Here is a 25,896-nt window from a genome sequence, read left to right as displayed (position 1 = left end):
TGTCTTGCAACTGATGTTTGTAAAAGTCAATACTTTTCATATCAAATAATGTTTTCCCATCTATTTCAGCTCTAATTTTAGGGTTGTGTTACCATAGCAGTTCATAAGAGCTAAAATATACAAGTGTCATTTAAGAATCCTAAGATTCTTTATCTTTTTTTCATTTCTATCATGCAATGGAAGGGACCTCTAATTCTCTTCTTAAATTCCTATAAAAATTTAGTGCAAAGGGTATAGCTGTTTATATTCACTTTAAATACGTGTGTGTGTGTGTGTGTGTGTGTGTGATATACATATATATATGTGTGTGTGTGTGTGATATATATCACACACACACACACACACACACACTATAATATAAATTCTGATTTTACTGCAAGTGTCTATTAAAGTTACTCAATATTTTCTCTGTGAAATATATCAGTTAATTTTTTAAAATCTTATATCCCGATGCTATGCTTTCTTTTCTTTTAAAAATAAATACGGAGCGAGTGGGTTTTATATGAGAAATGCTAGGCTGGTCCAACATTTGAAAACCAATCTATGTAATCCATCATATCAAGAGATGAAAAATATGGGATTATATCCATTTACACAGAAAAGACAATTGACAAAATTCAATACTTGTTTATGATAAAAATTGTCATTATACTAGGAATGGAGAGAACATCCTAAGCTTTCTTAAAAGCATCAATATAAAACCGGTATCTAACGTCAGAAGTTATGGTAAAAGTATCAATGACTTACCTTTAATATCAGAATTAACATGAGATATCTGCTTTTCTCACTACTATTTAACATAGCACTGGCAGTTCTAGTCTCTGCTGTAATGCAAGAAAAAAAAAAAGAAATGCATATACATTGGAAAGGAAGAAGTAAAACTGTTTCTGTTTGTAGATGACATAATTATCTGCATCGAAAACACCAAGGTGTCCAGAAACAAAACAACAACAAAAAACTTTTTAAAATTAATAAATTATTTCAATAAGGTCATAGGACAAAAAGTCACCAAAAATGTCAGTTAAATTTCTTTATACTATCAAAGAACAAATTGAAACACATATTTTTTAAAAAATACAATATCTTGCAGTTTTTCCAAGGAAAATAAACATGTACAGGATCTGTATGATGAAAGAAGACCTAAACAATTAGAGAGATATATCACATGCATGTATTGGAAGACTAAAATACTATTGATGTCAATTCTCAACAAATTTATATACAGATTTAAGGCAATTCCTATTAAAGTCTCAGCAAGTTTCTTTATAAACAGACAAATTATCCTAAAGATAATACTAAAATTTACATGAAAACATAAAGACCCTAGAATAGTCAAGACAATTTTAGATCTTAATCTATAGCTGCAGTAATCAATACAGTGTAATCCTGACAGAATTATAGACTCATAGGTAAATGGAACAGAATTAAGAATCCAGAAATAGATCCAGAAAAATGTACCAAACTCATTTTTAGTGAAGAACAAAACAAATTCAATGGATGAGGGGTAGCACTTTCAGTAAATGGTTCTTTTTTTTTTTTTTTTTTTGAGACGGAGTTTCGCTGTTGTTGCCCAGACTGGAGTGCAATGGCGCGATCTCGGCTCACGGCAACCTCCGCCTCCTGGGTTCAAGCAATTCTCCTGCCTCAGCCTCCCGAGTAGCTGGGACTACAGGCACGCACCATCATGCCCAGCTAATTTTTGTATTTTTAGTAGAGACGGGGTTTCACCTTGTTGACCAGGATGGTCTCGATCTCTTGACCTCGTGATCCACCCGCCTCGGCCTCCCAAAGTGCTGGGATTACAGGCGTGAGCCACCGCGCCCGGCCCAGTAAATGGTTCTCAATTAGACATTCATAACAAGAAAGAGAAACTTTGACATATTATCTCACACCATATATGAACCTCACACCTTAGCTCAAAATAGATTATAAATTTGAAACATAAAACTATAAAACTTTTGGAAAAGGACAGAAGAGCAAATCTGTGCTACCTAAACCTAGGCAAATAGTTCTTAGATTGGACACCACAAGCATGATCCATAGAGGAAAACTTGATAAATTGTGCTTAATGTTTTTAAAAATGTTCTGCAAAAGACTGTTATAAAGATAAAAAGGAAATTACAAGTTTGAAGAAAGTATTTATAAATTGCCTATCTGACAATGACCTTGTATTTAGAATATATAAAGAACTTTCAGAATTCAACGTTCAAAAAATCCAATTAAAACTGCTCAGAGAACATGCACAGACATTTCACTAAATAGGATATATGGCTGGAAAATGAGCACATAAAAAGATCTTCAACATAATGAACCAGTAAAGAAATGCCCATTAAAACTGCAATGAGAAATTAGTACATATCTATTAGAGTGACTAAAATAATAAATAGGAATAACATTAAATGCTGGTGAAGATACAAAAAATGGATCACTCATACAGTGCTAGTGGATACACAAATGGTGCAGCTATCCCAAAAATAGTTTGGTACTGTTTTTCAAAACTGAAAATGGACTTACCATAAAACCTAATAATTGCACTCTGAGGCACACATTCCAGATAATAAAGACTGATTTTCATTAAGAACTTAAACATGAATGTTCATAGCAGCTTTTTTGGTAATAGGTCCAAACAGAAAATGATTCAAAAGTCTTTTAGTGAGAGTATGGCTGAACACCATGTAATGTATCCACAACATGAAAAACTTCTCAGCAATAAAATGGGAACAAGGCTGCATGTGGTGGCTCACACCTATAATCCCAACACTTTGTGGGACCAGTGTGGGAAGATTGCTTGAGCCCCAGAGGTAGTGACCAGCCTGGGCAACGTGGCTGGTCTCTACAAAAGTCCTAACCTTGTCTCTACAAAAAAATAAAAATAATTTAGCCAGGCATGGTGGTGTATGCCTGAGGTGCCAGCTCCTCAGGAGGCTGAAGCAGGAGGATTGCTTGAGCCCATGAGGTGAAGGCTGTGGTGAGCCCTGTTCACACCACTGCACTCCCACCTGGGTGCTGGGTGACAGAGCAAGAACCTGTCTCAAATATAATAAATAAAAATAAAAAGAGAACAAAACACTGATAACACAAAATAACAACTTGGATCACCATCAAGGAAATTATAAGAGTTGCATAGTTTCATTAATGTAACATTTCTGAACTAACATAATCACAGAAATGAAAAACAGATTAGAGATTGACAGGGGTTGGAGATGGGAGACTGCGGATTTGGCTATAAAGGAGTAATTTTAGGGAGATTCATGTTAATGCTATGATATAGTATTTTGACTGTGGCAGTGGTTACTAAAAGCTACACATGTAACAACTGCATAAAACTACAGACACACCCCTAGAACCACACGTACACACAGAAGAACACATGTATAATGGTGAGCTCTTAATAAGTTCTGTGGGCTGTAGACATGTCAACTTCTTGGTTTTGACATTTTACCTTAGTTGTAGATAATGTATACAAAATTTCTCTGAATAGTCATCTGTAAACCTTTGTGCATCTGTATTTATTTCAAAATAAAAAGTGAACAGAAAATGTGAAGTTGGTGTCATGTCACGTAGACAATGAGGACAACATGTGTGTGTTGCTTAATGTCTAATTAATTCCTGACTTTAGGTCCTAGTAAGTCTTTTATTTTTTTAAGACTAAATATAATGTTAACATTAGCAGGGATTGTCATAATTTTTTTGTCAAAGTTTGCTACCAGTTAAAGTATGTCTAATATATTTTGATAAGTATGGAGAAGGATCTATATTCAGTGCATATATATTCAAATTCCATACATATAGCTCATTTTAATTTAAAAAATGTAACTGAGTTTTTAAGAAACAATTTTAACTCTGTTATCACATATAAGGATAACATTGGAAGAATGTACATTAAACTATTGAAGACAGTTACTTCAGAAGTATAGCATTTTTTCATTTATTTCATTATGGGTATCTTTATATTTGGTATTTTTATGCCTTAATAATTTTTTCTTTTAATCACAAAAATTGTCAAATAGGAAAACAATAAAATGAAGCCTAGCATCAACTTATAGACTAAAATACAGCAATATTTTTAATACAGCAATTCAAAATGTACTAATATATCTGTTTTGGGCAGCTGGCTGGGCAGAAGCCACTCAGGGCACTGCCTCTGGGTTCTCCAGCCTTAAAGAGTGGATCATGCCTGCAAATGTCAAACCCACTCTGTTCACACAGCTCTCTTTAGGGTCATCTAATGCTAATCTATTAAATTGGAAATCGGAAAAAAAAATGACAAAGTCATTTGTTAGAAAGGATTAACAGCACCCATGAATGAATGGTATGCAAATAAAAGATGTAATATATTTAAAACACATCCTGAAGACACCTGAAACAACCACAGCGTGAATCTGGTGTTATTGTGCAAACCCCTTTCAGTGAGGTTGGGGAGGCTCTGGTCAGTGGGGATTGCCTGGTCCCCTCCGACCTGCTCCTTGTCTGATCAGGTTGTCTGTTTAGTGTTCTGAAAGGGTTTCCAGCCTGTGGACCTAGGCAGCACTGGGTGCTTCTGGCTGACATAGCTAATACTCCAGAGGCTGTTTTTGTGGCACTACAATTGCTCCCAGTACAGTCATTACAGTTGAGAGAGACTCTCTGTGACTGCAGAGACTTCCTCACCTCTATTTCTGTTCTGGTAGCTATTTATGTTCTTATTAGTTACTGCACAAATCTGCAGTGTGCAAAAGATGGTGGAAGGTTACCTCATTTCCCATAGAATGTGCTTTGCTGAGCCTCCCATAAAACCCTTCCTCGTCTGTAAAATTGTGAATATCTTTTGTGAAATGCCTCTTATAAAATCCTCCCTATCGTGGGTGAATATTTTTATAGAAATTCTTGACTTCAGGTGAGAAAAAATATCTTTTCGGCTTAATGTTGCTAAGAAAAATTTCCCTCTTCCTTAGCAGTTATCCCTGAACAAATGCGTTTCAATAGGAAAAAATATATTGGTCTACACTGAGGTAAATTATAACTTATGATGTTGGGCAGTAAATATCATTTTATCCCATCTGGAAAAATGGAATTATCTTTTAACTGAAAATTTAGATTCTAGCCAGTCATATATTACACTGCTGTTGGGACTGGGAACATTTTGTTTCTGTTTTAAACAGAAATTTCAATGATGGAGATGTTTATCTGCAAGAGGCTGCTCAGAGTTACAAGTAAAATCATTGTAAATTTTATAGGGAAATTCAGAGATACTGGACAAAGTATTATAGGTTCATAACATTCAAGAACAATCGGGTTGAAAAGAAAGCTTCTAATGAATGGTTGTGAGTTACAGAAAAAGAAAACAGGCCATTACCTGAGATAGATACAGTCATACACACGTGTGTGTACAGACTCATGCACAAGTGTGCACGCACACACGTGCATGTGCGTGCACACACACGATTTAAACTCACAGGAACTGTCTCATTTTGCAGATAGAGAAATTGAAACCTACCGAGAATCACTACTTACTTGAGTCAGAGAATAAATCTGTGGCAGAGTTAGGCCTAGAAAAGAGGTTATCCAAATCTTGGGAATGAATTCTTTTCAAAATATCTTCATTTTTCTTCTCCTGTTCATGGAAAGTAGGGTTGTTGTTTTATTTTGTTTTGATGAGAGCAATGCTTTCTTTTGCGTATACTTCATCAGCTTCCTAGAGTTCTTAGCCTATTACACTCCTTAGCCTTTTTTTCTTTTTTCCTTTCTTTCTTTTCTTTCTTTCTTTTTTTTTTTTTTTTTTGAGCTAAGGTCTCTCTCTGTCACCCAGGCTGGAGTGCAGCACAATCACAGCTCAGTGAAGACTTGACTTCCTGGGTTCAAGAGACCCTCTGACCTCAATCTCCCATTACAAGTGTGAGCCACTGTCCTGGCCACGCCCCTTAATTTTAATAATTTCTTATTTGGGATCATTTTTGTGTTTTCTCTCAGAAACCTTTGAATTCCTATATAGTTTGTTGTATGACACTGTTGTTTCTTTATATTGGTTGTTTATATCTGGTTTTTTTTCATTTACTTGTACCTTTTTTTTTTTTTTTTTTTTTGCAGATATTACCACTTGTTGCCTACTTATTTGTGTTTATACAGCAGCTTTGGCTCCTGCTTTTCCCTCCTCCTCGCCCATATTTCAAGTGGGGAAATTTTTGTGATGAGTGGCCATGTGGGTTTTTTTTTTTTCTTTTTTGAGACGGAGTCTTACTCTGTCACCCAGGCTTGAGTGCAATGGCACGATCTTGATTCACTGCAACCTGTGTGAATTTTTGTAGTTTTTAGTAGAGACGAGGTTTCACCATGTTGGCCAGGCTGGTCTTGAACTCCTGACCTCTTGATCCACCCACCTCAGCCTCCTAAAGTTGCTAGGATTACAAGCGTGAGCCACCGCACCTGGCTTCAATACTTTCAAGCTTTTTAGCAGCCTCACCTGTTTGGGGGAGTTCGGGCTCAGATCCCTAATGGCCCTTCGACCTGAAGATGAAGAGACTCTATTGCTAGTAGCTGAACTGTGGATGGGAAAACTGACCAAAAGAGAAATCCTGTCCTATTGCCCCCAACACTCCTCCAGCCTAAGAGCCAAAGAAACTTTCAGCTGACTCAGAGCCAGAGGGCCTTTCTCAGACAAAGGGAGGAAGGCGTATGGGGGATTTGACCGTAGCAATTTGTAGTGTTCAAGTGGCATCCATACTTTATGTGTGGGGTGTTTATCTGAGATACTCAGAAGAAGATCAGGGTCCAGCCTCCAAGAAGAAAGCTCCAAAAACTAGGAGCCTGGACTCTAGATTTAGTCTTTATTACACTGGATATGAGGAAGAATGACCAGGATGAACTAGGAAAGGTCCAGCCACTTGGAATGACCTACATGTTGAAAGGCTGTGGTTTGATGTTGACTTTACTCAAGACAGGTTGGAAGGCAGGGAGACCTTGGAAGAATGATTAGCAACTGCGCCTCTTTTGCACAGTTTCCCAATGTGAAAGGGCCCCTTTTTCCAACTTATACTAAAGAGCTAGGATATAGATGTAATTTATAGACAGATCGATTGCTATATTTTCTGGTGTAGGGTCTTTTCTTATTTAGTGAGATCTGGGGATACCACAGAAATGATTCAGTCTATCACAGCTCCCATGGTGTTAGCCAGGTCACCAAATATGAATGAGACTCTATTCAGTGGATCAGAATCAAACTGGTACATCAATCCACTTCAGCCGTTAAGGGCTCCCTATTGTATAATACGTCCAGGCTTGCAGAATGAAGCCAACTTTTTTTTGTGAGTAATAGTAAGGACATATTTTTCTTCAAATTATGTTTTATTTCTTTGCATTGAGTGTAAGGAACATAAAATGGCTTAGTAAAAGTAATAAAATCACTTAAAAAAATTCGGTGAATCAATCTCCGTCTCTCACTTTCACACGTACATATACACAGAGGAAAATAAAGTTAGAATCACTGGATTATATAGCTACAGAGGCCTTAAAATTGATTCGTTGCATGTTTAAATTTGAGGGATGAACTTTCAGACTGCAGAGATAGGGAAGCCTCATTACCCCAGACTCCGTCAGGACGGTGCATTCTCTCCATGCTTTCAGTTATTCTTTCTCTCCAAGCATCTTTCCCAATACATCTTATCTATTCCAAAGTGCTAAGAACCATGAAAGTTTGGAAAATGCTGCTCTCCTGAACAATGAAGGGCCAAATATGGGACTCAGTGAATGTTTAGAGATCTTTGGAAAGGTACTTTTATAAGGCTATAAATTATTTGTAAACAACATTTAATTCTCTCGTGTTCTAAAATGGTTATCTGTCTGACATATTCATAGTGGATTAATTTATGCTTTTTATTTGGCCCCGGATGGATCAACTAAATGGAATTAGAATTATACAAGTAAATGTTATTTCAAACCCTCCAGTCGCAGGAAATAGCTTTATAACAAAATTACATAACAGCTGGTGCTGCTGCCAGTGACCAGAATGGTAATGTTTTCTTTTGATTTCCTTGTAACTGCACAGGATTATTTAGCTGCAATGTCTTCAAAGACTTTCAGTCAAGAGGGACAGAAGTAAAGGACACGAGGGCTTTAGGGGAATACATAAATAATATTTCTGCAGTATAAAGCACAGTCTTTTCTTCTCCTACAAAATCAACTTTGCAAATATCTGTCACTATTTGAAGTGTAAATAAAAGAATAAAATTGCTGTGTCAGGGCTTCTCAGATATTATTATGGATCCAAATCACCTGAAAAGCATGTTAAAATGCAGATTCCAATCTCAAGTTCTCAGCTGGAGGCTGAGAATCTGCATTACTGAGGAGCTCTCTGACGATGTTGCCACTGGTGTTTCTTGTATCACACTTTCAGGAGCAGGAATACAGCAGTGATTGCTTGTCACAACTGATCAATGTACTCTGGCGTGTTTTTAAGGCCACAATCTGTGAGGGATGATCTTTGACCTGGAGGCTGTGACTTTGTCAGCAGCTGAGCTTCCCTGCGAAGTTGCCATTTTCCCCAGCAGGCTGGAATCTCCTTGAGGCAAAAGTGTCCTCTCATTTCTTTCACTCCTGAAATATCAAGGAATGTGCTTAAACGTTGTGCTCAGTAAATTTTTTTAAATCCACTGTGAATAAACAATTGTTAAAACTCATTAAACATATTTTACTCACATTAACCTGTTCATCTGAAGAAGCCTTCCAACCTCTGAGTTCAAAAAGCCTACCCATGTAAGTTCTAAGAAGGACTTAGCGGCAACATTTCAAAAGTTGACTTTGGCAATTATGAAGTGGAACAGAGAGGAAACTTGTCATGGGAACTGGGAAATGCTGTAGCTGGCTGGGAGGTAATTTTTTCTGTGAAATGAAGAAGAGAACTCATAGCACTCACTCCTGTTTCATCAGATTATTGCATGGTACTCCTTCACGGCAAGAACCGTATTTAATTTATTCTTGTCACTTCTTTAGCCTGGAGCACAGGGCATAGCCAAAAGATGTCCAAAGAATGAGTTCATATGGCCTTGAGAAAAATGGCGTTATGTTTGTTATTTTGAAGATGTTGGGGTTCACATTTGTAGGCTTGACACCTTGAGATTCTACAGAAGCAGATGATGGCTCAAAGATCCACATCCATCCACAGCATTTATCAACTGTTTTTTTTTTTCAGAGCAAAATAAAATGGAAAGTTTTGTATTGATATGAGATATCTTCACAAACCCCTGTGCTGCAGCTGCTGTGGGATGCATACAAAGCAGGAGAGGAGGCACAGCAGGGTTGGAGCCAGCAGGAGTCCAGGGACTGCAGAGCTCACAATCTCCCATCTTCCAGAACAGTCCTGCGCCCAGACATGAGTGGCAGAAAGGATACAATATACAAATTACAAGCACGCCTTTCTTTTAGAAATAAGAAAGGCGTCATTTCTCTTAGAAATAAAACTGCACAGATGCTAGCGTAAGACTCATGCAAAATAGCATGTATTACAGAATGACAATGATGATCACATCCATGCCAACATACACTAATTTCATGAGTTGTATACTGTGGAAATGAGATGGGAGAAGGTGTGTCCGTACAGAGCAGTGGTGGATCCTGAAGTAAAATATAATATTTGTATTTCCAGGATGTCAAGGTAAGGTCAAAACAGAAAAATCATTTTTTTTATAAACATTTCAGATACACTATTAGGCAACCATTCTTATGTGTTAGGAATACAGTTTTACTAAATGTTCTTAAATTCAAGGGATTTCAAAGCAGGCTCCATTTTGCATATTGCCTTGTTAATCCAAAATGACAAGCCTAAGAAGGTTTATTTTGATACACTCTAAGTCCATTAATAAATAATGCAAGTAATTCTTAACATTGAACACCTTACAATATATTGTCTCTGCCTTTGAGAAGTTAATGTGCAGGAGACAGTTATGCAGACACAGGTTTACCACGAGTCCTATAGCAAGGACATGGACAGGCTTCACAGGAAGTGGGGAAGATGAAATACTCATTATCTGGGACTGGTGAAACTTGCATACAAAAGAGATGGTAATCTTAAAAATTAATAGAAATTTACAAACTAAAAAGATTGGCAGGGAACAGGCAATTTGCATGTTTACAAAGATTTTTTTCTTGAAGATTCCTTTTTAGTTAAAGGGCAAAGCAGTGCCTGTAGCGGAAATCTCACACAACACCTTGGTTGAGTAATTCAATTACCATTGCTGATGGGAGGAGGCAGACATTGAGTCCTTCCAATATGATACTCTGACAAATAATAGTTATCTGTTATTCTGGTAGGGAACATAACAACTGCATTTAATCACAAGGTAACATAAGAAAAACCCAAAGTGAAGGATGTTCTATAAAATAACTACTTTTGGCCTTCAAAATGTCAATGTTGTAAAAAACGAAGTGGAGGAACCATTCCAGATTAAAAGGAGACTAAGGGGACATTGCATCTAAGTACAGGATGTGAGCCTGAACTCGATTCTCCTTCAGAACGGGTGAAATCATTAGGATGTTTGTCAAAATTGCAATATGAAATGTTTATTAGATGAAAATATCATGTTGATGTTACATCTACAAACTTTGATAACTGCATTGTTTTAAGAGAATATCCTTGTTCTTGGGAAATAAGGCCTTAAGTGGGCATTAAGGGATAAATGTTTCAGAGAAACAAATACTGACTAGGGCATTCAGCATTCAACACTTAGAACACGTGTATAGTGACACAAAATAATGAACTGACAAAATATTTTTTAAAATTAAAAATGCTTTCTGGAAAAACTATGGGGTTAATGGTGGGTGGCATTAAGAAAGCAAGCTAGGAAAAAGTATGTTGAAAATAATTTCTTAGCATTCTTCCCAACTATGGTGGAGAGGTGATACTGTACACACAAAGTTGCCAGTAAAGACTTTCAACCAGTGTTTTTTAAGAAGGTCGGTTTCTGTGCCTTAATAAATATAAAGATGTGAACATTTAAAAATAAATGATCTTGGCAGAACACCAGTAGACCAGTGGGGCAATATAGATTACACATACCTCTGTAGTGTGTGTGAGTGTACATGTGTGCTTATATGTCAGTTTACATGATGACATGCACAGAATGTACTAATCACATAGATTTTGGGGAACTACTCTCCATTTAACAATGTAGTACTTCATACTATATTAAAGATACAATTCAGAATTAAAAAAACTAAATGTGATAAAATTTTAAAGTACTGAAAGAAAAAACATAAAATAGTTTTGGAGTGAGAAAGGCATTTAAGTACATAAGTTCATTATCTAGTTTGCTTTTTTATTTGTAGTGTTCTTGGAAGAAATCACCATACAAGTCTTTGGGTATTTTATTCTCTTCGGTGGTTTCTCTTTCTTCTCTCTGTTCCGAAGCATTCCCCCCTATTCCCACCCAGTCTACATGGCAGAAGAGCGCTCCTCGTTCTCCTGCTTCTCCGGAATCCACTGTTGACTTTAGCTTCTTCAGCAGATTCCTTTGCCAATTCCAAATGCACATCCCTGGAAACCTGCGAATTCGATTATCTTTGCTTGAAAATTCTACTGGCTTTTCAAAGTCAATGTTTCCAACCCAGCTTGTCTTCCCTGACTGCCTTCTTACCCCTAATCCCAAGAAACTTGGTGACGTTCCTGGTTAAATGGTCCTTCTTTTGCCTAATGGTTTCTCCTTCCTTCCTTTCTATGGAGGGAAGCCTCGGGAAGATCCCGGCCTCTTTCCTTGGGCTCCCTGCCTTCCTCAATTACTGCTTAGACCCTGCTGGTTCCATGTCTCTCCTTACCTCTCACTAATAGCGGTATCATCTTTTTCCTAGAATACAAATCACATCATTATCTTTTTCCTAGAATAAAAATTCTATGTTAATTTTAGCTTTTAATTTGAGTTTACCATTAATGAACATCAAAGAATAATGGACTTTTGGACTTAGACTAGGAGTGAGTGTGTTTGAGTGTGCACTCAAATGTGACCCTAAAGGTTTTGCTGTTGTTGGAAAGACTGGATGCTGATGCTGAACAGAGGGTTCATTACATGGCCTTGACAGCCCTTATAAGGGCCCAGAGGAGAAATGTGTATCCTGATGAGCAGTTGTTCCTCCTCAGAACACTTTAGGATGCCCAGGGACACCGTGTAACCTCTACAGACCACATGCCTCCTCAGCCTGAGCTGGTTTCCTTCCTCACTTTGGATCTAGGAAGCTCAGAGAGAAGCAAATGACATATTATTATTGATTTACTTTTCTCTTGATTTAATCTTATTTCTCTTGCATTTATTTCCTTTCTCATTATTTCTTCCTTTATTCTAACATTGTAGTCTACTCTTTTTATTTTTGCCAGCTGCCTTAAGTTGTTTTGTTCTGTTGTTGTTATTGCCACAAGGTAGAATACATAAGCAAGCAATGAAAGAGTCACTCCTTATCCGGACTGTCTTCTGTGTCTTCTACACCATGCAAACTTTGGGAGTTGCCCCTGAAGTTTTCTCTACTACTCCTTCTTTAATAACATTGGCTGAATTTTTAGCATGGCCTCTCCTGTCTGCTGTCTGCATTTGCTGTTGCCCTCTCCTTCCAAGGGGGTGTCTTCTCCACATGGGGTGTGTATTAGAGCTCTACAGAGAAAGAGAGCCAATAGGATGCATACACGTACAGGAAGAGATTTGTTACGAAGGAGCAGCTCTTGCCATCATGGAGATCCCATGATCTGCTCCCTGCAGCCTGGAGGCTCTGGAAAGCCCACAGTTTCCTTCCAGCCCAAGCCCACTGACCACACAGCCCTGAGCCAAGGGTGTGGTCCCAGTCTGAGTCCAAAGTCCAAGAACCAGGAGCAGGGATATTTGAGGACAAGAGAAGATGGATGTCCGAACTCGAGAGAAGTCAACTCGCTCTTCCTCTGCCTGTGTTCAATCCAGGACCTCGACAGATAGGTTGTTATACCCAGCCAGGAGTGAGGCAGGTCTTCTTTAACTCAGCCTAGAGTCAAATGCTAACCTCTCCAGAAAAAGCCCTCAAACACTCCAGAAATCATGTTTTATCAGTGATCTTGGCATTAGCCCACTCAAATGGACACACAAAATTTACCACCACCAGATGCCTTCCACCACCTCTTCCTCTACCTCTCCAGTCCAAATTCCAGTTCAAGCCATACCTTAAACCAACGGCAAGAGTAAAGAGTGATTTAGTTATACTCTGTGAAAACAAGCATAGGCAACCACAGTTGCTCTTAATATTTTATTTGTTGTGTGACTATTAGTATTTTTTTTCAAGAAATGTGGAGTACCATATTTAGGAATAAATGTTAGCAAATTGGAATACTGTACTAGTAAGAAAGAGACTCAAGAAAGATTCACAGATTGATGACTAACTTTCTGTGATATTTTGGAGCAATTAATTTCTCCCTTCTCAACTCATCTTCATCAACATTTGAATTTTTTTTTCTTGGAATATTCTCAGGGAAAACTCTCAGAATCATGAGGCCGGTGACCTGCATGTATTCAACAGGGACACAGCTTGGGTTGGTTGGGTTCTGTTTCCTACGTTCAATCTCTCTGAATGCCAACACCTTTCCAGTACGGACAATCACCACGACAGGGACACATCCCACAAGAATACCAGCACACAACATTAGTGCACAGACACAGTACCGAGAGTAGGCATTTTTGGTAAAATTTGAAGTGTATTATTTTCAGAATAAAGAAAAATTAGAGTCGTTCTAGAGCCTCTTTTCGGTTCCTCAGCTGCATGGGTGTCCGTGTTTGCTTTTTTGCTTTTATTTTTTAAACAGTGTGGTATGTAGAATACATATGGAGATGGCATTTAGGATCGAAGAATTTTGTGCCTTACGAAAACCACTGAGACTTTCTGGGCCCGAGTGTTTTGTTCTATAAAATGTGTTTTCTTCCATCTCAAAAAGGCTGTGCTTCTGAGAAACCAAAATAATCAAAAGAGGAATGACCACTGTCAGTTTTCCAGAGCAGCAGAGACAGAGCCAGGGGCAGTCCAGTGGTCAGGTGTCGGCACAGAAGGGGCTTCCAGTGTCTCTTCTGCTGGTAGCAGTGTTCTTAGTAGGTTTGGCAGTGTTTAGGCCATTTTATATCCATGTCCCAAGTCTAGTTCTCCAGGTCTTTGGGCAATTTCAAAATATTTATTTTCTGGTGGAATCAGAAAAAATCTATTTCCATTCTTTGAAAGACAGAGCTCTTCCTGAAATAGTTTATATGGTCAGCCATCTATAGAATTTTAGAATAAAATTAGACCAGGGATGCTTTGGGCACTTAATGTATGAAGCTGTGGCAAATCCTAGGGTTTTCAGTTAATAACATTAATATTTCTGCTACTACTAAAAATAGCTTTATTGAGTGCTTACTACATACTGCGATATATAGTAAGCCTTTATAAACATATGCTATAATTCACAGATGATATAGGAAATTGAATCTAGTCAAAATGATGGCTTATACATTAGTGCATGATGAAGATGATGAAGAAGATAGTATGATGGTCAGCATCAAGGCCACTGTGATGTTTGGAGTGAAGAGAATCCTAACTAGAGTCAAAGCCCATTATTGATTTTGAAGTATTCCTACTCCATTTGAGTCTATTGGCAATAATCCCAACCACATAGGTAAATCCCCTTTACTTTTATTAAGAGAGACAGGATTTAAAGTATCCATTGATTATAGGCATAATATCTAAGTCTCTTAGAATTAATCTCAATTTAGTGGCATGTCCCTTGGCAAAACCTCCAGTTTTTCAGTTCTATTGATTTTGGTTGTGAGTTATTAATATCTACCAGCTGATTCATGTTGAGACCAAAGGAACCATTTTGAACAAGGACAGGAGCTTGGATTCAGCACACTAGGATGATCTTTGAGGATGTACCCACTGCGACGAAAGGCATTCAGGCTCACTTTTGAGTAAAAACAGTAGCTGTCAGACTAGCCCAATTTCAATGATAATTTTTGTGCTATTGAAAAGAAAGAATAGCTTACTTTTTAAAAGATTAATAAAAATGAAGAAATAATAATGTACAATTAGAAGTAATGAAAATGTATCAAATAAAATAATTGGTAACACAAACACTAACAACATTAAAGGTCAGAAGACTTAAAAAAAAATAAAATATTCCCAGTCATAAAGTGGGGAGGTATGAACTGGGAGCTTGTTCATTGCACATTCCGGAGAGAAGGTTGAGATTAGCAAAGCGCAGGTTCTACCTTCCCCACCCAGCTCTATGCAAACCATTACCCCTTTCCCTTTCCAAAGTTTCCATCTTTTCCCCAGATGTGATGGAGGCCATGTGCAGTTAGCATTACCCCATCCAATTTGCCTCTACAAGAGTCACGTTTAAGAATTCAACATGGACTGTGCTCGTTTGTTTTGGTTGCTGCTGTGCTTACAAGGGTTACAAGGCATAGAAAGCTCTAAATTTCAGTGAACAAATGTTCATCAAATGAACACCTAACAAAACAATTTCTTTTTAAGAACCTAGGCTCTGGCCATCAAAAATGGCTAAATAACAGATATTATTACCTTTTTGCAACATGTAGAAATCTGATTAAACCGTTCTGCTATTTTAGGGATGGTATACTGTTGTACATGAAACATAACCCAGCACATATTTCAGAGGCTGGAAAATCACATTTTACAATTTTTGTAGTGTTGAATGTACTTGCTTCTCTTCCATCTCTTAGGAGATCCGTTCTTCTCTTTCTCGCCTCCTCTTCCTCTTCCTAGTCCTTTTTCCTCTTTCTCCTCACTTTCTCCTCCTCTTTCTCTTTCTTATTCATCACCTTCCACCAAACACGGGTGGATAAGCAGAGCCTAATCCGAAGAAACTGTTGAACAATAAAACAGATAATGAATTCATCGTGGCTCTGTAAGGTCTCAAGTTTTAATGTTAAAGAGAACTCAGGAAAAAGTTCTGATTCAAATTTTATTTCCTAAGACTATATGTAGAGACAGACAGAGAGCAGGAGAGGCACATCTTTGAAGATAAGCAAAAGGAATAACTACCAGTTCCACATCTGTGCCCAATACCCAGTCTTTCCATCCACCTCTTTCATAAGATATATGTATAAAATTGGTCAAGTTCTTTTTCAGCTAAAACAAGTTTAGCTTAAAAAACCGGAATAACTTTCAAGCAAATAATATATCTCTCTTTTGAAGAGATAATACATTCACAAACATAAATAAAATTGATTTAAAATTCGAAACAATAAAATTTAAAATATTTCTCAAGTTGTTTTACTTAAGATTAAGGCACTTAGTGTGATTTCAACAATATTCTAAAAACATAACCTTTTTCTGGGTATTGATTTTTATATAACTATGTAAGCTTGCAGGTAGTAAAATTTCTTGTAAAATTTTCCTATATACATATTTTGTTTTCTAATTGAAAGAGGCTTACCCCAATATAGTGACAGTTTTTTTTTTATTATAATTACAGATGGTGGCACCTGATAAATGATGCACTGATTAACAATAAAGCAATTTGAATAAGCAGAACAAAGTTAATGATTGTTACCCAAAGTGAATTTGGGTTTCTAAAGAGTCTTCCAAATTTGTTTTTTAAATTTGTTATTAAAATCAAATGTCTGGCTGGGCATGGTGGCTGATGCCTATAATCCCATCACTTTGGGAGGCCAAAGCGTGTGGATCACCTGAGGTCAGGAGTTGGAGACCAGCCTAGCCAACATTGCAAAACCCTGTCTCTAATAAAAATACAAACACACACAAAAAAAATTAGCTGGGCTTGGTGTCGGGCACCTGTAATCCCAGCTACTTGGGAGGCTGAGGCAGGAGAATGGTTTGAATCCGGGGGGCAGAGTTTGCAGTGAGCTGAGACCATACCGTTGTACTCCAGTCTGGGCAATGAGAATGAAACTCTGTCTCAAAAATAATAATAATAGTAAAAAAAAAATCTTCTCCCCTTATAAATTCTGAGTAATGATTTGCATGAAGAAATGTGTATGATCCTGTTTGGAGCCCTATTTTCATGGTTGGGGTGGCGAATTGCAATATAATTAAGCAGCCTGCTTAATGATCAATTGGATTATTTTGTTTGCAGCCAATTTAAGTAATTAGAGAGTTGCAATGATCACTCCAATTAAAGTGATTACGGCTCAACCTTGCCTTTTTTACCTGTGTTATTTAGAAGACAGAAAAACGTTATTCAGCAGAGGCCTCCCCAGACGGGTTAGGCTCAATGCTCTTCTGCATGGTCTTCTGTGCTGGGTACTTGTCATGCTCACCGCAGAGGCTGGAGGTGCTTGGCATTCTCCTGCCTGGACATATTAGGTTCCTCCTCTACTTAGGCATTCTCCACACTCCTCCTTTCCTCCTCCTGCATGCTGGAGTTCTACTCCGCAAGCTAGCCTGTTTGTGTATTCTGCAGAGACCAAAACCTTTCCTCCATAGGAGGAAGGACAATATTTATCATGCTTTAGTGGTGGCTAGAGAGGTCGAGAAACTTGCACAGACTCAACTTAAAACTGTGAGTAGCGAATGTGAATGGTGAGCCACCATCAGAAACAATTAAAAAGGGAGAGTGCGTTGCAAACTCTGACATTAAAACCTGTGTAAATAATATGCCCAATCTGATGGGAACCAGGGCCCGCTTTGGCAACTCCCTGCCAGTTCCTGGGTCTGGGCTTCAATTCTCTCTCAGCCTCTCTGGGCCTTTGATAAGAGGAAGGCTCCCTAGGTTCCCAGGCTGCATAGGTTCTTGATAAGTGGTTGTGCTGCCTGGCCTGGGTCTTTCCTTGGCCAGCGGCACCCTGTGTTTTGTGCACAATTGACTGACTCTGTATTAATCTTCTTCGCCCTCTTTTTGAAGTAGCAGAGCCTCTGACTCGGGTCTCACAAACTCTCCCACTAAAGGAGTATTTTCCTTCTAACTTTTCCCCCTGGACCTCTGGCCTTTGACCATGGAGCAGGATATTAAGAAAGACATAGTTTTGTTCTTTCAATGTCTCTAGAGAAATCTGAAAACAGATCTTCCTGCAAAGAGAAGCCTGGGGCTCCACCAGCCGCCTCTTGTGGCACAGCCTGGAGTTTGGCTCCAGGCTCAGCTCAGAGTGTCTGCTATACATCGGGAACCCTACATAGTGTCACGCAGTTGCTGTCACGTCGTCACACAGCTGCATGAGCTCACAGGATTATCTGCATTTGCAGATGCAGAAACTGAGGCCCTGAGGGCTGGATAGCTCCATGGCAGGTAGCCATGAAGTAAAGGGGGACAATGAGAATCTGACTGATGACACTCTGGCTGTGGCAGTTTGTAGATGTGCTCTTTTAAAGAAGACGTGGACCTTGCCAGGTACTTACTTAACTAAAGTAGAATAGGTGATAGGATTAGTGCTAACATGAACCCTGAGAGGCAACGCAGGGATGGGGGAAGTGTGATTGCTCCTCTGGGCTCTGAGACACTCATGTCTTTGATTCTTAAAGTTGAAGCAGAGACAAGAGCCTCTGTTTGGCATAACTTTAGTGACTTAACTATTTGCTGTAATATATCCATAAGGTATGTATAAATTAATGAGGGTTAACTTATTTTATATTAATTTAAATGCCAAATGAATATTTTGACTGGTGAGATTTTATTGATATGACAGTTCAACTAGGACCTTAAGAGAAGCAAATTACATTAATTTGTAAACACGCTTTAGATCATAATAATCTATAGTAAATCATAATGCAAACTTCAGAAGCAATTGATAGTTTTTTTTCCCAAAGATAAAATTACATATGTAAATACTCTCTTATCATTCCTGGAACTTACTATATACTGTATAAACATTAGGCTAAAAAATATAGCTATATTCTTAGCACAGCACGATTCTAATGAGTCTAATACCAAAAGTGGCAGGAGGCATGTAGACAGTCTCCTAAACTCTGTTATGGGATGCAGTTGTTGGTTGCTCAAGACATAACAGAAATGTAATTTTTTTGAAATGTGAAGAACATTCATTACACGGGGATTTCTTACATGTCATAAACGAGCTTCATGGAAAGATTAAGTAATGCATTTCTAAATTTTATAAGCCAGGAAACACCACTTATCTTTAAACTTTAGATGGAATTTCCTCTGCAAACCTTTTGGCTTTTTTACCTTGCCTGTGCTGCTTTTCATTACAATATATTGATGATATTGAAAATTCATCTATTTGTGTTTATGAGAATTGAGCCTGTAAATCTTATACACAGAAGGAGGGCCTTTAATTTTGAATTTTAGCTTTATTTAATTTTAACCCACTGATTTAGTAGAGAATAACTCATAGTATTTAAGAGAAAATTAATCTAATGGGTTTATGCGTTTAGGCTCTATTTAATATTATTGTGCACCATATTTTAATATTATATAAACAAAAGTAAATCACCGGTAAAATGTACATCTTTTAATTTTTGTAATTCTGTCAACCATATTCTATGTTCCATAAACTTAAAGAACAATAAAAAATGTTCACCACTTTATATGGAATATAATTATCCATGTTTTTTCCTTTTATAAGAGAAGCAGAATCATCCTGAATATACTTGTCATAGTGCCTTGAATGTCCAACAGTTAACTGGGGCTGACCCTTAGAAAGACTGAAGTGGGGACTGTAAGTGGTGTTCCTGGATCCTCAGTGTAAAGTTTATTCTCTGTAGGTTTATTGCCGAGTTAAAAACGAGGAAACTGAGGCCAGCACAAGAAAATTAGATGCCAATTTATTCAGCTCCTGGGTGAGGTTCTGTGGTCCTGGGGACAGGGGCCAGGGAAGTCGCCCTCAACTCCTCTCAGGAGTGGGTTTTTTTTTTTTTTTTTTTTTTTTTTTTTTTTTTTGTTACCCAGGCTGGAGTGCAATGGCACGATCTCGGCTCACCGCAACCTCCGCCTCCTGAGTTCAGGCAATTCTCCTGCCTCAGCCTCCTGAGTAGCTGGGACTACAGACATGCGCCACCATGCCCAGCTAATTTTTTTGTAGTTTTAGTAGAGACGGGGTTTCACTATGTTGACCAGGATGGTCTCGATCTCTTGACCTTGTGATCCACCCGCCTCGGCCTCCCAAAGTGCTGGGATTACAGGCTTGAGCCACAGCGCCCGGCCCAGGAGTGGGGTTTTATAGGGAGTGAAGGCGTGTGGATTTAGAGAAACAGGATGGGGATGGGGTGAGCTGCTATTGGTAGGTAGGTAGGATTTCCGGTGAGCAGGCTAAGTGCTGAGTGCAGAGGGGATTTCCAAGGGTGGGGTTAGGTACGGAGTGCAGAGGGGATTTCCAAGGCGGGCTAGGTGCCAAGTGCGGAGGGGATTTCCAAGGCGGAGCTAGATGATGGGCATATTCTGATAATATAATTTTCAAGCGGGGAGGGAGATGGGAGTGTCTGAACTCCCGGCGAGGCAACCAGCCCTACACTCAGTCTATGAGGATGTAATACACATAAAATGAGTCCAGTGTGTGTTTGTAGACGGATGGACTCATGATTCCCTTATCTTTTGGAGTAACATTTAAAATCACCAAATTCTCCCCTGTAAAGAAGGAAATTCTATTAAATGAGCTGTGCGTTTTTCTAATATTATCTAATTTGCAAATGCGTGATTTGCCCAATCCATTAATCTAGTCAAATAATGATATCATCATATATTAAAACCAAATAATAAGCATGAAGTGTATTTATTGACACATATTGCATTTCTATTTATTTGTTCCTTCAGGAAATGTTTGTTGACTGTATCAGGCAATGGCCTGGGTGCTGAGAATATATTAAAAAGAATAGATAGGGTCTCATGTTCCAAAAATTTACATTCTGCATAGAATGTAATAAGGAAATATGTCTATCTCAGAATTTAATTTCTAACTCATATAATGCAGCTTGCGGATATTTGTCTATTTATCTTAGATTTCTCATACCCTTTTTTTAGTACATCTCTCTGGAGGGGATGTATTCTTGTCAGGAAAGTTTTATGTTTACTTGAATAAGTTTCACTTCTTAACATTTAAAAAATGTTTATTAACCTTTAATTGCATAATTTGAGGGTATTTTCTTACCTTATAATTAAAACAAAAGCATAAGTAGATTCTGATCGTTTTATTAACTCCTACTTGCTCTGAGGAAAGAAAATTTAATGACTAAAGAGTAACTCTAAGGGATACAGAGTAGACCTGATTAGTATAATAAATAACCTTGTTAGAAACCTATTCATACCTTAACAGAAAGAAGAACAGAAAAAATACTGCTAGGATTATGGAGAGAGGTTTAAGAAAAAACGTCACTAAGAGATTACTGTTAATTTCAACATCAAGGACAAGAGTTACATATTTCATGATTTTGAAAATCCAGAAATTATAGGAATCAGTCCTCAGATCATGGTTATAAAGATGACAGCTTCCCAACCCCCAATCCTGAGAGTTGAGAAAATAATAGTAGAGGCACAAGAAATTATGACTTTATTCAATGTAATATTCTATTCAATAAAATAAAATGAAGTTTTACATATTTACATAATTACCTTCACATTTATGAATTGCATTAAAAAATTGCAGGTCTTGTATCTCATTTATTTCCTAGCTCAATGTTAGGCAGGGGTGAAGAGCTAGGTTTTGTTGTTATTTTTTCAAAATTGCTGTGAATTCACATAATGATGATAAAGAATATGATTATTGATCTCAGAAAGCACACACAGCTGGGATGCTAAAACAATAAATGGGATTTGCATAAATATAAGACACAAATAAATGGAATGGTATGTAAATACAGGATTCAAATAACTAAGAAATACAGTGTTACTTAAATATGAGATTCAGGTAATTGAGATCTCTTTATTCTTAGAGGAGACATCACAGGAAGTGCATAAACTTGATTCTGCACACATAATTCAGATGCAATGCTACTAGAGTTAGAATACAATAAGGTTTTGATAATAATGGAAGCAGAAAGGTTGGAGTGGTAAAGAGCACAGCAGTGATTCCAGGAAAAAAATCAAGTTACGGGTACCATATACAGGGCCAGTAAGATGCAGGGCAGGGCATATTTATTACTATGAACAGGTATATGTGCTACTATCCACAGGTATATGTACTCTATACAGGAAGAAGAACACGTAAGGATAAAAAGACTAAAGGGAAAACAGCACAAACAACAATAGTTTTTCTTTTTTGAATGTCAGTAGGTAGTGAAATAACCTCAAAGTTATAGGAAACCTTCAATTCCAGATCAGAAAGTTTGAATTCATCACAGGTCACTTGAGCTAGGACCTAAACTAATATTATGGATTATTGGTTTAGTTATCCTCTCTGCTATAGTAAGACCCACCCTTCTTTTCTTTTTCATCACAACATTCTTAAAGAAATGTCTAAGGAGGACTATTCACTTATTTACAAAATTGTCTGAAACAAGAATAACTGAAAATTTAGAACCCCCTTTCAATATTCAAGAAGTGCTACTATGAAGGGCCTGAACTAAGGTAGTGACTTTTGAATAATGAGGAAAAGATCAGTGAGAGAGATGCTGGTAGATGAGTTTCTGACATTCTGGTGACCTAGACTGTAATTATGAAAGGTTAGGATCAGACATTATCCCAGTGTGTTGAAGTGTTAACAACAAAACGATAAATTATTCTATGTATTAGAAATGATTAGAAATCTCAAAGTGTCACTCAGTGGTGCATTTATATTTATTTTAACAATAAGGATGGATGAATTCATGAAGAAAGAATCAATTGGAGCCCTAATAGCACCGAGAAGTCCTTATCCAAAGGTATATATTCAGAGACAGTGAGGCTTGGGAGAGCTGTGAGCTCTGGAGCTGAATTTAAATGAACTGGAAATTAACCAGGAGGACACAGAAGAAAGAATGCTGAAGACAAAGAGAGGAATCATTATCCAAGAATGTTGTAAAAATGTCTGTACGGTAAAGTCCCTCAAAATATCCGGAATGGCTTTGAGGATAGGATGGTTTCAGTTTCCCCCCACCCAAGTGGTCATTTTACTTAAATGATTATGAATCATCATTTGTCTAATGAAAAAAACATCAGACAAAAGCAAAAAGATAGTTTCTAAAAATGTAATCATCTGTGTTTCTTAAAAAATGCCAAGGTCATGAATAGAAAAAAAAAAAAACAAAAAACAAACACAAACAGAAAAAAAACCACAACTCAGTAAGTGTTCCAGACCAAATGAGCAGAAGAGTTGACAGGAAATACAATTTCTATTGGAAGGTATATTAGATCCTGTATCAGAAAAAAAAAAATGAAAAGTTGCATAAAGAATGTTAGCAGGATGGTGGGGAAAATTCCATGATCTCCATGGGTTAGATAGTAAAATTTAACAATATTAATTTCCTGATTTTGATAATTGCATGATTATGAGAGGATGGTTCTTGTTTAAATAAACATTTAAGTATGAAGTGGTTAAGAGGCATTATATCTGGAACTTGCTCTCAATTAGTTTACAAAAAATATGCATATATAACCATATATACACACTGAATAATAAAGTAAATGCACTAACATGTTAACAGCTGCAGAATCTGGTGGAAAGATGTATTACATTTCTTTGTACTATTTCTGCATTTTTTCTGGAAGACATATCTTTTCAAAGTTAAGAAAAGACTGACATTTGTATGTAGTTATGTTCTTCAGAGCTGAATTTGATACCTTTGTATTGATTAATCTCACCTGATATGACATCTAATTTTTCGTTTATGTTCTTAGAGATTCCTAAGGGCAACCTCAAAAGTTTCAGGATTATTCAATATACAACTATGAATAGAGCAAGTAACTATATTTTTTTTTCCACTTAAAAGTATATATGTCCTAGGCCAGGCGCGGTGGCTCAAGCCTGTAATCCCAGCACTTTGGGAGGCCGAGGCGGGTGGATCACGAGGTCAAGAGATCGAGACCATCCTGGTCAACATGGTGAAACCCCGTCTCTACTAAAAATACAAAAAATTAGCTGGGCTTGGTGGCACGTGCCTGTAATCCCAGCTACTAAGGAGGCTGAGGCAGGAGAATTGCCTGAACCCAGGAGGCGGAGGTTGCGGTGAGCCGAGATTGCGCCATTGCACTCCAGCCTGGGTAACAAGAGTGAAACTCCGTCTCGATTAAAAAAAAAAAAAAAAAAAAAAAAAGTATATATAGTATATATGTCCTTAATATTCTTTTTACCATAATCACGGTCCGCCCCACCTTCACCCTTAATTGATAAATGTAAGTTATGATGTCACAGATTCGTGCAACAGGGATATTAATTTCCAATGATTTTGCTCAAAGGTAATTAAGCTTCTTTGCATTTAGCAATTCCACATCAATGTTATTGACGAAGGAGCATGTTTGTAAGATAACCTTTATTATCTGAGGTCATAGAATGTACAAATGATCTTAGATCCTGGATTTTGGAGGTAAAAGCTCATATTAAGCATCTATAGTCAATAAGTTAATAAGTGACTTGGCTGATGTGCAATTACAGTATTTCTTGACCAAGGTGCACTTCTTCACATTACATTTCTCACCTGGAAGCTGCACAGTACTCATACTTGGTTTCTCAAAATATGATCAAAGGCTATCTTTATAATCAATAAAATTATTTAGCTTATATGTATAATACAAACACATACACACACATAAAGCTAGATATTCCTCTGCAAGTTCACAGGCTACATGAAGATAGTCAAGAAGGACATCAATGGGTCAAACAGAACATGCTTGGTGCTACCTGTGAGTTGCTGTGGAACTAAGAGGAGAGCAGGTCAGGGCTCAGCACAGTCAGGAAAGCTTAAGGAAGCATCTCCAGAGGAGTGTGGCACTTGGCAGATTGTGGAAGGGGAGGAAGGATACTCATACCTTGTGGGTGGTAGTGCAAATTAGCTCAGCTATTGTGGAAATCGGTGTGGTGATTCCTCAGAGGTAAAAACAGAACTATTCAACCCAGCAATCCCATTACTGGAATATACCCAGAGGAACATGAAATAATTCTACCATAAAGACACATGCATGCAGATGTTTATTGCAGCACTATTCACAATAACAAAGTTGTGGAATCAGTGTAAGTGCCCATCAATGACAGATTAGATAAAGAAAATGTGGTACATATACACCATGGGATACTGTGCATAAAAAAAGAATGAGATTATGCCTTTTGCAAGAATGTGGATGGAGCTGAATGCCTTTATCGTCAGCAAACTAACATAGGAAGACACAACCAAATACCACATGTTCTCACTTATAAGTGGAAGCTAAATGATGAGAACTCATGAACACAAAGAAAAGAACAACAGGTGCTGGGGCCTACTCGAGGACGGAGTGTAGAAGGAGGGAGATGAGGAGAAAAAATAACTGTTATTTACTGGGCTTCATACCTGGGTGATGAAATAATCTGTACAATAAATCTCTGTGACGTGAGTTCACCTACGTAACCTACACATGTACCCCAAACCTAAAATAAAATTTAAAGAAAAACAGACGGGGCTTCAAGACAAGCATTGGCCATCTCCTATTTATTCTTTCCTGTAGAGTTTTCAGTAATCCTTATTTACTTGTGCTACGACTGCAGATCTTGCACACATGACCCTTCTCTTTAGATTTTTAAACAGTTTTGTTCCACAATAATCTCATCAGATTATAGACTATATCTATACATTTCAATTTAAGAGAAGTATGTATATACCACTCTGTTAAAAGCCCTGGATGAAGTTGCTCTAATGTGGTTGTTCCCAAGTGCTCAGGATGATATAGATGCAGGGACAGTATGCGCGAGTCGGGACCATGGACTTGTATTCTAAACCTGCTCCACCACGTGCTGCATGTGTCACAATGGCAGATTGTGCCTTGGTAACCTCATCTGTAAAATGGGTGTATGATAGCTGCCACCTCACACAGCTGTAGTGAGGATTAAACCAATCCGTGAAAAGACTTTACATAATCAT

The 25,896-nt window shown here is 37.7% G+C and overlaps 1 protein-coding gene and 1 long non-coding RNA gene across 3 annotated transcripts in view; one reads left to right on the top strand and one right to left on the bottom strand.

The window, feature by feature from the left end:
* The window catches only part of FAM155A (family with sequence similarity 155 member A), a 669,060-nt gene that overhangs the window by 289,958 nt on the left and 353,206 nt on the right, over positions 1–25,896 (top strand). The window lies entirely within an intron of this gene.
* On the bottom strand, positions 327–19,618 carry LOC116528903. The gene is made up of 3 exons (XR_004259269.1): positions 19,461–19,618; positions 18,876–18,881; positions 327–350 (listed from the first exon to the last, which is right to left on the bottom strand). It is a non-coding gene; the product is annotated as an uncharacterized LOC116528903 (long non-coding RNA).

Source organism: Sapajus apella, unplaced genomic scaffold, assembly GCF_009761245.1.
Source record: "Sapajus apella isolate SASKATOON/1434 unplaced genomic scaffold, GSC_monkey_1.0 scaffold60, whole genome shotgun sequence".
Lineage (NCBI taxonomy): Eukaryota > Metazoa > Chordata > Mammalia > Primates > Cebidae > Sapajus > Sapajus apella.
Note: the sequence above shows the minus strand (reverse complement) of the source record. Positions and strands in the feature narration are given on the sequence as shown.